Source organism: Humulus lupulus, chromosome 1, assembly GCF_963169125.1.
Source record: "Humulus lupulus chromosome 1, drHumLupu1.1, whole genome shotgun sequence".
Taxonomy (NCBI): Eukaryota; Viridiplantae; Streptophyta; class Magnoliopsida; order Rosales; family Cannabaceae; genus Humulus; species Humulus lupulus.
In genome coordinates this window covers 87,007,047-87,021,416 of record NC_084793.1, presented here as the reverse complement: position 1 = coordinate 87,021,416, position 14,370 = coordinate 87,007,047, and the positions used below count along the sequence as shown (strand labels likewise).

Genomic DNA, 14,370 nt, shown 5'->3' with positions numbered 1-14,370 from the left:
ACTCAAATAATAAGCAACAATTAGCATAAAAAAATATGGTAAAATAACTCTACTTTGTAGAGTTATCAATAACATGTAGAGTGGAGTTACAATTCTCAGGAAATGATGATCATAAGTTTTGTAACTCTCCCAAATATTCACCAATTGATGTGTAAAAGGAGTTACACATCTTGGATTTGATTTTCATTAGCTATAATATTTTATAGCTATTGTGTGCATGTTTTTAACTCCCAAATATGTGAATGGATGTTACAAAACATATGGGAATGAATTGGGATGAAATGCAAAAAAAAGAGGCTGGACAGATGCTATGAGCTTTGGCCCCCACTGTGTGCCATCACAGTGCCCACGTGTACTACTAGCAAAAAACAAGTCTTTGCATTTTTTAACGTTGCAAACATTTTTGTAACTTCCAATTGTTAGAGAATGTGTAATATTCAATGGAAATATGGAAAGCCAAAATACAACTCTATGCAAAATACAATGGACAAGGTGTTTGATAAAAGTAATGTTACAACTCAATTGCACAAAATACAAATAAATAGAAAGATGTAGAAGAGGAAAATCACAAACTCAAAACAATAATAATACAAGTAAATAAGAACCAGAAGAAAAAAATAATGAACACAAACTCTCACACAGTCAAAGTGTAGATTAATGGGATGGACATAACATACTAACGCGCTCGTGGCTCATGGACACGCTCTAAAACATCTTTGGTCAGCCCATCGGGCCACGACAACTAATTCTCTCTCATTGGATATCTAGGCCCAATAGGCCCATTTTGACTCATAAAATGTCACATACCCTTTTCATTGTTGTCAGATGATGATACATGGGTGTTTAGAGAGAAGGAGAAGAGTAGTGCCCATAGTCACTCCGAGCTAGAAACAGCCCTTAACTACTTGGACTTGCTCTTGAACATTTTTGACCAAGTTCTGGGCATCTGCTGAACCGAAAAATTCAAAATATATTCAATTTATATTCATTTATTGATTAATTTTAAAAGGGGTTAGTATCACTCCTTGAATTCTATAAATAGGATCTAATACTCAACCATTTCATTTATCATTCAAGCATTCTTCAGATGCTCCAAGCTGCTAAATTTATTATAGAGAGAAAACACAAGGGTTTGGGATATAAAAGATTTTCAATCTAAGCTTTACAAACACTTGGGAAGTAAGATAGAGTGACATTTCGGTATTAAGGTGTAGATCGAAGTTCTAGTCTATCAATGTATTCTTATCCTCAGGTTTAATCCATCATATTTCTTTTATTCCCTTCCATTTTCTTTCAGATCCTAACTTATTGTTATGGCTTTTTGGTTAGGTGTTTAAGTTTCTTGAAACTTAAGGATTTCGATAAGTTTCTACTTTGATGGTCTAGTTCTCTTTTTCATCTCCTTTTCTTTAGAAACTCATGATTCTTACAGTTGGTTTTTAGGAGTTTTCCAATCCCATTCTTGTCTCTGTTAGGAACGAGTTTCCTAATACGCAGCGGAAAGGTGGTGGGGTTGGCCCAGTATACAACAAAAATTTTGTAACATATTTAAACTACCTTTAAATATGCGGATCCATTAATATACATACATTAATCATAAGCAAGATAAGGATAGAATTCATACCTCTTGAAGCCTATCAAGTGTCTTTGCTATCATTTCGTATTTAAAACGATCTTCCTATCTAAGCTGCTCCTAGCACTCACACCAAGATCTTCCAAAGCGTTCTCTACACCTCAAGAAGTGTGTGGGCACTTAGAGAATGAAGGATAGTTTATTTGTGATTCTACTTGATGTACTCAACACATGAGATCAAGAGAATAGGCCTAAGAATTGGTTCTTTATTTTTCAGGGAGAGAAAACTATCGTTCTATTTTTCACAGAGCGAATCTTCTAAGTTGTCTCAGATCTCTGAATATTTTCTGATTAGTCATACTTAAAAGAAAATTTTCAAATTTAAAAAATAAATCTGTAACCAACTTACAATTTACTTTTTAATTAATTAATTATTCTATTAATGAAAAAATCCAAAAACCATTTTTTTTAATTATTCATTAAGTAATTAAATAAAAATGAAAAACCTATCCCTGAAAATAGCCGTACACGCCACACACAATCAATGGTTTGTGTGTGCACGTGTAGCATCCCTATCTTTAGGGATGTTGGTTTTTCAATTTTTATTTAATTATTTATTCAAACTACTTTGTCAGATAAGATCTAACAACCTGATAATTAATTCAAATTTGAATTCAAATTTAAATTAATTATATTTTTAACTAATTATCAAATATAATTAATTATTTGAATAAATATTAATCTTTTAAATTCAAATCCAATTTGAACTTATCAGATTATTATCTCCCACTCAAATAAAGATATTTAATTAATTCTACTAATTAATTAAATCCAATATTTTCAAAAATAAATATTTAATTTATTATAATTTCAAAAATTATAATTAATTAATTATTTAATTAAATTTCGAAATTAATTTAATTATTTAATATAATTTCGAAAATTATACAATAATTAAATATTAATTAATTTTATTAACTACAACTAATTTGTAATTAATTAATTAATCACTATTATCATATAATTACATATTTGGCCTGAAGAACAAATTTCTTCTTAAATGTGTCTTTAAACTATTTTTCCCTTGATATCAACTCTTACCTTGAATAGTGTTGATAGAGCCGTTATGGGGACCTATGGACCTATAATTCCAAGCTCCAATAAATTTGAGATTATTCATTAAACTCTTTAATTAAATAATCTTAATTTATTAATCTCATGATCATTCCACTATAAATATGAGACTGGACTCTTGTAATTATAGACATTTCATTTACTGAGTACTTCATAATTATAAAGCGTCCATTGATATAATCATTTCATACAACTTGACCCTCTAATAATGGTTCATAATTAATCGGGAATAAAATTACAGTTTTACCCTTTTAATTATCTCTTGTTTCCTTAGGTACCATTGACTTTACTAGTGAAGGTTAATTCATAACTAAATTATGAATTTGAGCTCAATAACCTTTCAGTCCCAAAAGTCAACCCTTAAGAGAACCATCATTCAATCTCTTGCGAGAAGGCATAGATTCCATATCTGGATACTATGTCCCCAGCCATATACATTAATGAGTTCCCAAAACAAAAGCTTCTAGCCTGATCATTCTGACAGACCCTAACAAGTGAATCAAAGAACTCATATAACATTGTTGACCCTGATTTTGGCCAACTGACACGGAGTCAAATATGCTTGATGTGGACAAATACGTTGAAATGAATGTGATGACAAAAATAATAAAACACACAGGAATTTATAGTGGTTCGGCCCCAGGATCTAGTAATGACCTACGTCCACTTGATCTTTTATTGATGTAGGATTCAAATGAGTGATCAAAGAACTAGGGTTCAATGAGTTTCACAAACCTCTGAAGAACAAAAGAATATATTGAAAGTGATAGTTCTAATACACTCGTAAAACTCTAATCTCCAATAATTTGAAAGCCCAAAGTCCCTTCCTTGAGCTATCTTTCTCTATTTATAGGCTCAAGGGGGATTACATTAATTTGTTACAGATATTATTTCCTAAATAATCGGATACTTAGGAAATCATGGGAGACAATCTCGGGATTGACTAAGATCTTTATAAAATTATCTCAAAATACGTGGAATGCGCGACCATACTGATCACAGGGAAATCTCAACCGCCTTTTGCTTGCAATATTTTTACTAGTCGATACCCTAGCAGAATTCCACCAGGTGTCAGCTACGTGTCCAGAAATCACTTGTCACGTCATTCGTGCCTGTTTTTTGGATAACAAACATAAACAGGAGTTCATAGTAACTTTAGGATTAAGATCTATTTGTATATAATCATCAGTTGATATATTTAATCAATACTTCGAAACGGTATTTAACTAAGTATTAATAAACATATCTGGTCCATTTCTATTTATTCTCTAATATATAAAGCACCTCCACTAAAGTGTCCTACCACACTAGTGATCCGGATCTAGATCACATGTATTCATAATACTAGTGGACCATACTTGCAGTAATTAATCTAAAGATTCCATAACTTTATTTTACTAAGCATGATGTTCCTCCTTCTCTCTGCCATGGCGTGGTGACGTAAGGTGGTGCAAAAGCTTGTACAGCCAGATGCTTGGCAGGAGCTCCCTTCATCCACTGAAAATCCGTCTGTCTTGCCTCCGTCTGGATTGGATTGCGAGAATGATGCTGTTGAGACTATGCCCTCAGAGACCCCTGTGAAATCAGGTAAGGAGGCATTTGATCCTTCTCAGGTAAACCAGTCTACTCCTGAAGTAAGATCCTCTTCGTGGGCGGAGGAGGTAGAGACCCAGTCTTTTCAAGAAGCTGCGAAGGCAACCTGGTCCTGATTTAAGGAATCGCTACCTCTACAGGGGGGTACAAAATTGTAATTCAAGGAACCTCTTCATAAGGATGGTCAAAAAATTTCTCAGCTGGACATTGAGGAAATTGCAGTAAAAGCTTCATTCTGGAAATCTGCATTGATTTGTGTGGTCATTGGAGCCAACCCGCCCTTACCTGTTTTTGAAGGTTTTATCAATCGAATCTGGGGGAAACTTGGGATTGAATGAGTGGCAAGAATGAATTCAGGTTTTACTATGGTCAAATTCAGAGATGAGGCTACTTGTGACTTGGTTCTAGAATCAGGGGTAGTTCATTTTGACAAGAAGCCGGTTATCTTACGGCCATGGACAACTGATATCGACTCTTTGAAATCGATTAAATCAGTACCAGTTTGGATCAGACTTCCCAATCTAGGGTTTACAGTACTGGGGAACCAATTGTGTTGAGTGCATTGGTTAGCACAATTGGGAAACCAATAATGATTGATAAGATTACCAAAGACATGTCGAAGATAAATTTTGCTCGGATTCTAGTAGACATGGAGATATCAGAATCTCTACCTAAATACATTAGCTATATCAATGAGAGAGGTCAAGTAGTGGACCAATTGATTGACTATGAGTGATTGCCTACGAAGTGTTCTCAGTGTAAAAAGCTAGGGCATACAGCTTCTTCTTGCAAATTTGTGGAAGGAGTGGTTTGGAGAAAGAAGGAGGTCATGACAGCTCCTGTAGATGGATGTGCTGTTCATAAAGAATCTGATAGTCTTCCGAATCCAGTCCAGGCAATTTCAGCTCAGACTCAATCAAAGGAGGCAGTGGAATCCCACCATGTGAAACTTCCAAAGGATCAAGGATGGGCATACCCGAAAAAACTAGGTACTCAGAAATCGAAAAATCCAGCAACAGCTCATAATACAAGTAATACTTTCAGTGTTCTCCAAGAACAGAAGCAGTTTCTCACTGACCCTTCCTTGTTATTGAACTTAAATGGACAACTTCAACATTTTGAGCTGGAATGTTAGAGGTTTAAACAAGAGGAATAAGCAGTTGTCTATTTTAGATATCTGCAAGTTGAATAAGATTGGCATTGGGGCTCTTTTAGAAACTAAAATAAAAGGTGAGTGAATTGAGGATGTTATGAGTTCAAGTTTTATGGGATGGGATTTTTATAGTAGTTTGAGCTTGGAAGGAAGAATTCTTTTAATTTGGAAGGCTAGCTGGGTCAAAATAGAAGTAATAAAGGATCATGCTCAATTTCTTCACTGTAAGATTCAGATTTGGGATACAGGCCAGTCCTTTTGTCTCACAGTAGTGTATGGCTCTAACCAGCAGGAGGCTAGGAGAGTTCTTTGGTCTGAATTATCTGCTCTAACCTTCCATGTTAAGCCATGGTTAATAGTTGGAGATTTCAACGCTGTCTTTGACTCAGCAAACCGAATGGGGGGTAAGGCCATATCTCTTAAAGAGCTAGAGGATGCTAGACAATGGCTTGATCTCGGTATAGTGGAAGAAATGAAGATAATGGGTTCTTTTTATAGTTGGTCGAACAATCAAGATGGGAACAATCATATTTTTTCCAAGTTAGACAGAGTATTTTTTAATGAGGATTGGCTCGACTCTTTTCCTAATGTCAGTGCCATAACAAATTGGGAGGTAGTTTCAGATCATTGTGTTATAGTTTTGAAGCATATTCCAGTCCAGAATAAGGGAATGCGTCCATTTCGGTTCTACAATATGTGGACTAGCCATCCTAAATTCAAGATAAATGTTATGAATAGCTGGAATAAACCTTTAAAATCTGAGGGTTGCGGTCTGGAGAAGATTTCTAGGAAATTGCATCGGCTTAAGTTTGAGTTGAAGAGATTCAATTGGAGGGTTGTTGGAGACATTGTCAAAAATTATGAGGAAGCAAGAATACTTACCAGCAAGCTAAAGTTAGTCTTTTTTCTGACCCGACTAATCAGGCCTTGAGTGTTGCTGAGAGATCCTCTTATCTGGAGTTTAAGAAACAAGAGGCAGCTTATGCTAGTTTGCTATACCAGAAGAGTAAGATAGATTGGGTCCGATTTGGTGATGAAAACTCAGCCATGTTCTATGCTAGTATGAAGAAAAGGAAAGCCAATAACAGAATTGTTTCTTTTGTTTCCAAAAATGGCAGAGTTGAAGCGAATTACCCAAAGGTGATTAATCATTTTATTCATCACTTTCAGTCTTTCTTGGGCTGTTCTAGTGCAGCTTCTGGACATATTGAATCTTCAGTTGTGAACTTAGGTCCGCTTCTGAGTCTAGATGACCAAAATAATATGATTAAGCCTTTCTTTTCTCAAGATGTCAAATCAGCCATGTTCAGTATTAAGGTTGTTAAAAGTCCTGGTCCAGATGGTTTTGGAGTTGGTTTTTTCAGAAGTTTATGGTCTGTCATAGGGAAAGAGGTGTCCATTGCAGTGCTTGAATTCTTTGACACAGGTCATATCCCGAAGGCTTTGAATAATACCATTTTAACTCTTATTCCTAAAGTTAGTCAACCATCAAATGCCTCAGAGTATAGACCAATTGCTTGCTGTAATACTCTGAACAAATGCATCTCTAAAATGCTTTGTAGCAGATTTACATGTATTCTGCCTAAGTTGGTTAATCAAAATCAAGGGGCTTTCGTTAAGAATAGATCTCTTTCCCATAATGTCCTTATTCTTCAAGATCTTCTTAAGGGTTATAATCGCAAACGAAGTTCTCCTCGTTGCTTAATGAAGATAGATATCAGCAAAGCCTATGATTCCATTGATTGGGATTTTTTAGAGAACCTGCTGAATGCTTACAAGTTTCCTGACAGATTTATTAGGTGGATTATGATATGTCTAAGAGGCTCCTCATATTGCATTCTCATGAATGGTCAGCTCCAAGGTAGTTTTAAGGGTGGTAAAGGGCTTCATCAAGGTGTCCCCATCTCTCCCCTTCTCTTTGTTCTAGTCATGGAATATCTTACGCGAGCATTTCATGGGGCTAGTAAGGACAAGAAATTCAGGTTCCATCTGTTATGTAAATCATTAAATTTAACTAATCTTTGCTTTGCGGACGATTTGCTTCTTGTTTGTAAAGCTCATGCTAGTTCTATTCAGATTATTCAACAGACTTTTGGATCCTTCTCAGCTGCTTCTGGTCTGTACATCAATAATTCCAAGTCCCGCATATTTTTTGGGGGTATCTCTAATACTGAGAAGGAGTATCTGCTGAGTCTTTCTAAGATGACAGAAGGGAGTTTTCCTTTAGTTTATCTTGGCATGCCTTTGAGACCTACAAAATGGAAAGCTTTGGACTGTGATCTCATTATTTTGAAAATTAGGCAAAGATTACATGGTTGGGCTAGTCGTAACTTGTCTTATGCTGGTCGTGTGCAACTTATTCAGTCAGTCTTAATGGGGATAAGGAACTATTGGATGAGCATCTTTCTTCTTCCTCAAAAGGTCATCAAAGAAATTGACTGTCTTTGCAGGAATTTTTTATGGGGTGGTAAAGGCACTAGAAGTAAGATTCATCTTGCCTCTTGGGATCTTGTTTGCAGACCTAAATCTTATGGTGGTTTAGGCTTTAAAGAGGGATCTCTCTGGAATAAAATCAATCTTGCTAGATTCATTTGGGCTATCTCTTCTAAGCAGGACATCCTTTGGGTTAAATGGGTTAATTGTATCTATTTAAAAGGAGTCCAGATTTGGGATTATGTGTTACATAAAGATGCTAACTGGTACTGGAAAAAGTTGATTAAGATGAGCAAATCTCTGTTTTACTCGATCTTGAATGAAGTTGTCACACAAGGGAAATTCCAGCTGAGTAAACTATACTTAATGTCTATTCCTGGTACCCCTATTAATAGTATGAAGGTTGTTTGGTGCAAACATTCAGTGCCCAAACATAGGTTCATCCTTTGGCAGGTTACCAACCAAAAGCTTCTCACTAGGGACCTATTGCAGCATTGTCACATACCTATTCTATCTCTGTACTGTCCGGTCTGTGAGGTTGAGCTGGAATGCCACTCTCACCTATTTTTTGGCTGTATACTGTCCAAAAGCGTGCTTCAAGCTGTAGCTGTCTGGCTGGGTGGTTTAATTTGGCCTGAAAAGTTCCAGGACTGGAGCAATTGGCTGAATGAATCCAGGAATGGTGGCTTGGCTCGGGTAGTCTCAGCCACTTTGGCTGCAACTGTGTACTATCTTTGGCTTAATAGAAATAAATGCTGGTTTGAAAGTTGCTGCTATTCTGTGTACCATATCGATTTTCTTATTAAAGAATCGGTCAAAGCTAGAGTTCTTAGCCTAAGTTTTAGTGCTAAAAAGCTGACTTTGAGGGAGAAATTAATGATTCATTTTTTCTCTAGTTTGTAATTGAGGGGGAGTGAATTGCTCCGACCTTTTGTTTGTATCAGTTAGGTTGATCAATAAAATTTTCCTTTTCTTGATCAAAAAAAAAAACTTTATTTTACTGCGAACTATTCAAGTTCATTTATCTCAAACACAATCCTCTCGTACCAATACGTGTTTGAGATCACATATATGAACTTAGGAATTTTCCTGATATTTACATAATATTATCACAGAATAATATAGTCCATAAAATATATGCATAACAAATTCAATTTATTTATTTATTTCATAAAACAATGTCTACTACATATGCTTTCAGGGCACATTTCCAACAGTCTCCATCATCCCGGGTTTTTTTTATGGAAAATAGGTTAGAGAATATGTGTTATGATATGTTTATATGCTATGATATGTTATGTGCTATGTATATATGTATGAATGTGTTTTTAGTCACTTGGGGCTTATAGTTGCTTAGATAGCAAACCCCAGGATTTTTATCATTATCGTGGTTTAGAGTTATGATTTACCCTACCTTGATTAGTAGACTGAGGACCTAGATGGATTATCATATACTACCTTGTGATCTAACCTACCTCGATTAATAGACTGAGGACCTAGATGGTTTTATCACATGCCACAGTAATGAGTTAATGGCCATTAATATTGTAGTCCTATATGATATACGTTTTTACGTCATATGTTTTATGATATAGTTTATGATTTATGATATATCTTTTTAGTAGATTTTCTTTGTTGGGCATTAGGCTTATTCCTTTTATTTTTAGATGGTTGAGGAAAATGAGCTTGGAAGGCGGGATGGATTCGTGGTAGCTTTGCATGTGTATTAGGGAAGGATTGATTGAATGGACTGCTGGAAGATCGAGGATAATGTTGTTTCAAGTCTTTTAATTTATGTTCTTATGTATTTCCGCACTTAGTTTTTAAACAATTAATTAAATTGTATGTTTATGTTTTTTTAACAATGGGATCCCATACCATATTTTGTATCCTGTACTATATTTTGGATTTTTAATAAAGTTCTATTGTTTCTCGAGTGTATTCCAAAATAGTAGTTATGTTTAGTAGTTTTTAATGGTCCGAGGTCTAGAATCAGTCGGGGCATTACAATTTGGATGCTTATGTACTCACCTATCGTGAGTCTAAGCTAACAATTTTTTTTAATTTCATTGACTATTTTAATCTCATACAAGGTCAATCTTGAATTGCTTTCCATAATTTTGTTATATATGCCATTTGTGATTTTGTGAATCATGTTATTGTAATATTTGTGCATATAGTATTGATAATTTTGGTAATAAATTTTTTTACGAGTAATTAGATGCGCATTTGACCTTATTTGATGATTATGAGATTAAAATTATAGATTGAATGTGTTATACTTACCTATCGTAAGCTTTCACTTGTCAATTATTGAACATTGTGATTTAATATTATTTTTTCTGCCATGTCAATCACAATTAATACCAAGATCCATACAATTCATCCTGTCGATGTTTTATTGTTGGGTAGGATGCTTAGATGGTGAAGGAAACACATTAGATGTCAAGAAATTGCATAATTTTTCTATCATGTCGGTAGTAGATTGATGCAATTGGTTGTGACACTTGACACTTAGTGTGGTTGTCTTTACTTGCGTATGAGTCATATGGTTTGTTAGAATGACTCTAGCATGATATGATCTTTTCTACTGATAGATCATTGAGAGAGCTAAGGAAATGAGCACATAGCATAATCTTTGTTCTTACACGCTTATTGCTATTGCTCTTGGATATTTCCTTTAGATTCAAGCAATCTTAAAATCTCTACCATTTTGATTATCGGACAGGACAATAATTTATATGTTTTTGACATATCGATCTCTCATTAGAAAAATGGACTAGGCCTTAGAACTGATTAATCTTGATGTCATAGTTGATTTTTAAAAAGATGCCAAGTTACTCCTTAATCAGTGGGAGTATTGAGATGGATGTCAATTGGCTATAGTGAGGTATATATGTGTCAATCGATCCTACTATGATATTTTTTATGAGGATGAGATTGCTTACGCATTTCCCGATGTATTTGAAGTGAAATTCTTATATTTTACAATAATGATGAGTTCAGAAGACTAGTGTTTTGGTTTTATGCTTTGAAATAGTTTTGCTGGAACTAGTGAGTCATTTGTAATGATTTCCTTATAATTGAGGCTCAAGATATGACATGGATCATAAGTGGACAAATTTTGGATGAATATGACAATGGATGTGTGATGGTCATCGTCTATTCCGAGGTGATAATCGTGTTAATTGTGGATGTTTGTAAACTCAATGAATCTGAATTCAATGGGATAATGCATGTTTACTCAATATCATATCGTTGTTGCTATCGACTTTTGAGGATAGTTAAGCTATGCCCTTTGGGATATATTGATTTATTAAATTCTAAAAGGATTGAAAGTTTCCACATAGTGACATTGTTCTTTTAGTCACAACTTTGGAGGAAAGGTAGAAAAGATTAGAGAGCATTGTGCTTTGACTTATTCAAGGTTAGTACACATGTTCGTTATGAAATGACCATCAATGACTGTCAAAGTTAGTGATAATGGATTTGTTACTCGTTTGTCCATAAAGATTGATCTATAATACCATATATGAGTTTTGAGAGAGATGAAAAATATGATTATTACTTTTCTTTTATGAGATCTCTCTAGCATGGCTATCTTGGGCATAGTCTTCTCAAAGTTTTGACCCATTAAGGTTTTAAAAAAAAAAGGTTTTTGTGTCTTAGAAAGCATCAAAGTGGAAAACACCTAAAGTGATTAATTCAAACATACATAATGATATGTAGTCACTTCTTATATGTATTGTTCAACTAAGTGACAAGTACAAAACGAGATGTATATATAATCTCAATTGTTGTCCTACATGCATGTTGTTTTAATGGTTGTTATTATATTTGAATATCTCCCAGGCCAAATCATGTGTAATATATGTATCCTATCAATATGATGTTATACATGATTTATATGATTGCTTATTGATAATGGAGATTAGTATGGTGTTTGATGATAATATTGGTCCAAGTGGGAGAGATATTGAAATTTTGTATGGACTAATATAATCACAAACATAATTCCATATTCACAACCATGTTAGGTGCGTTGAAGAGACAATATGGGTCAAGCTTTCAAAAAGATTTAGATTAAGTCCTTCATTCCTAATAGCCTCATATAGGTTGCGATTGAATATGATTTCACTTTTATGACTTTTTTGGGAGTATTATAACTATGAGGCAACATAGGACCTTGTGTTTGGAAATCTCGAAGTTTAATCATGTAAGAGAAAGTGATTACTTCAGAGATTACTTTTGAGAGTGATAAGTTTTATACACCTATCTCTTCTAGCCACCGTCGATAACAATCAAATAAAGCTGTCCAAGTTGGAGTTTTATGCTGGTGTTAGTGAGGGTTCAAAAGATTGGGTAATTGTTCTTTATTTAGCTTCTGTTGTTACTATTGTTGACCCTTAGCCAGAATATGATAAGAAACTTCATATAAAGGATCAAAATAGTTTTACAGAATTGCTGTTCTAAGTAGGAAATAAGGTTGATGGCATGTACCTCTAAATTATTAATCGGGAGTCATTAGTAGTTCTTAAGGTGAATTAAAGCCTATAGCTAGTCAATATTCTGATAGAAGGGACTTATTCATTTTGCACTATTATTTAAGGATGACTTGGAAATCAATGTTCAAGGATGTGAGAACCAAATTCTTATTTAATAATATCATATGGCTCAATTAAGCCTTGAGATGGTGACCGACAAAGACACCTGAGTTCAATGGATTGAATCCATTGTATAGAAAGGAATCAAGATAGTGACTATTAAATTCTCAAAAAGGTCAATTTGAAACATTAACGTTAGTCAATATTATGTGATAGATCAGAGGGAATAATGATACTGATCTATTCAAGAGAAAAATAAATCGTTATTAGATAATCACTACCAAATGAAGAATCCTTGAGAAACCTCATGTAACGACCCAAAATCACTAATATGGCTTAAGGGCCTTGATTAGTGTGTCAGGAGGGCATAATTGGTTTTATGTGTAAATTTATAGATTTAATGCATGATTACTTGATAAGCATGCTTGTATGATTATATGAATATAAATGTGATTAAATGTTATATTTGTGAGAACCACATTATTATGTGGGTAAATCTGCAGCAGGCGACTTGAGGCGATCTTAGGGAGCTAGATAGCGAGAAAGTCACAACGAGGCCTAATGTTTGACTTTGGACAAGTCAAGGGGTATTTCAGGTATCGGGTGGTTATTTAGATTACCGGGTTATGAAAATAAATAATTGGAGATATATTTTAAGGTTAGGAAGTCTAGGTGGGAATATTGGGGAAATTTACCATTTTTCCCTCGGGGACATTTCCGGTACCCTGAGCTTTGGGATTAGCTTAATTGCCTAAGGATAGACTTAAGGAGCTGTAGAAAACAGTAGGACATAATAAACCGACTCTCACCTCTTTCTCCCTTTCTCTCTCAAAGGAAACTCTTGGAATCTAAAGGAATTCAGCTGAAAGCTCTGTGATTTAGGCTTGGGTCTTGAGGGATTAACTCAATTTTAGCAAAGGAATTCAACCAAGACTAAATTCAACCAGGACTAAGTTAAAGATTGATTCTCATTTTCTGTTGTTGAAATTATGTGATTTTGGTTGTGTTCTAATTGGTTTTTGGATTTTGGATTTGAAGACTAAATTGAGGCTGAAACCTTGGAAGTTAGGCCAGAAAACTCTTGGAGGATTGGTTCTACAGCTGAGGTAAGCTCTAATTTAAGGTTTAAAGGTTGATTTATAGTATTTACATGGCTGAGTTTTGAGTTCTTGAGTTAGAAAGTTTCAGTGATTGAAGTGGGTTTTTGATGGGTTTCTAGTCTAGGTTTCAGCTAGGTTGTGTTATTGGAATATTGTGGGAAGTTTTTGGGTAATTGATTTGTGGAATTGGGGTAGTTTTGGGTGAGTTTGCATGAGGTGTGAGAGTCATAAATGGAGGTTTTTCTGAGTTCGAAGGGGTCGGGCCGCGGCATAGTTCTTGGTGAGTCACGACCCTTCGAGGCTAATGGGTGCTGAGGAAGGAGGGCGGGCCGCGGCATGGTCTGAGTAGGGCCGCGGCCCTTACCTGTTTTTGTGCATTGGGAGGCCTCTGGTTGGGGCCATGCTGCGGCATGGGTGGCTAATGCCGCGACCCTTAAGGGATTTTGGGATTTTGAGATTCTGGGCTTGGGAATTTAACCTAGGGTGCTCGGGATTGAATCTTTTACCATGTTTGGTGAAGTTCAATGTTCCGAAGACTAGAACTTTGTCTAGAAGCTCATTTAAGATTGTTGATGGTATCCTTTATCTTGGTTGTGACTAGGTGCTAAGCTAGGGCTCGGGGATCGGATCGCGCTCAAGGAGCATCGCTCGTAACTAGTTCACTTGGAAGCTAAAGGTAAGAAAACTGCACCCGGTTGTGTATTTGTAATGGGACTAAGAGTTCCCTAATATGTATGCATTGAAAAGGATGGTATTATGACATGTAAATAGTAAACCAAC

General features: G+C 35.2%; 1 pseudogene; it reads left to right on the top strand.

The window, feature by feature from the left end:
* Window positions 1-4,638, top strand: part of LOC133817841 (probable LRR receptor-like serine/threonine-protein kinase At1g56140) — a 32,361-nt pseudogene extending 27,723 nt beyond the window's left edge.
* The last annotated feature ends 9,732 nt before the right edge of the window (window positions 4,639-14,370 follow it).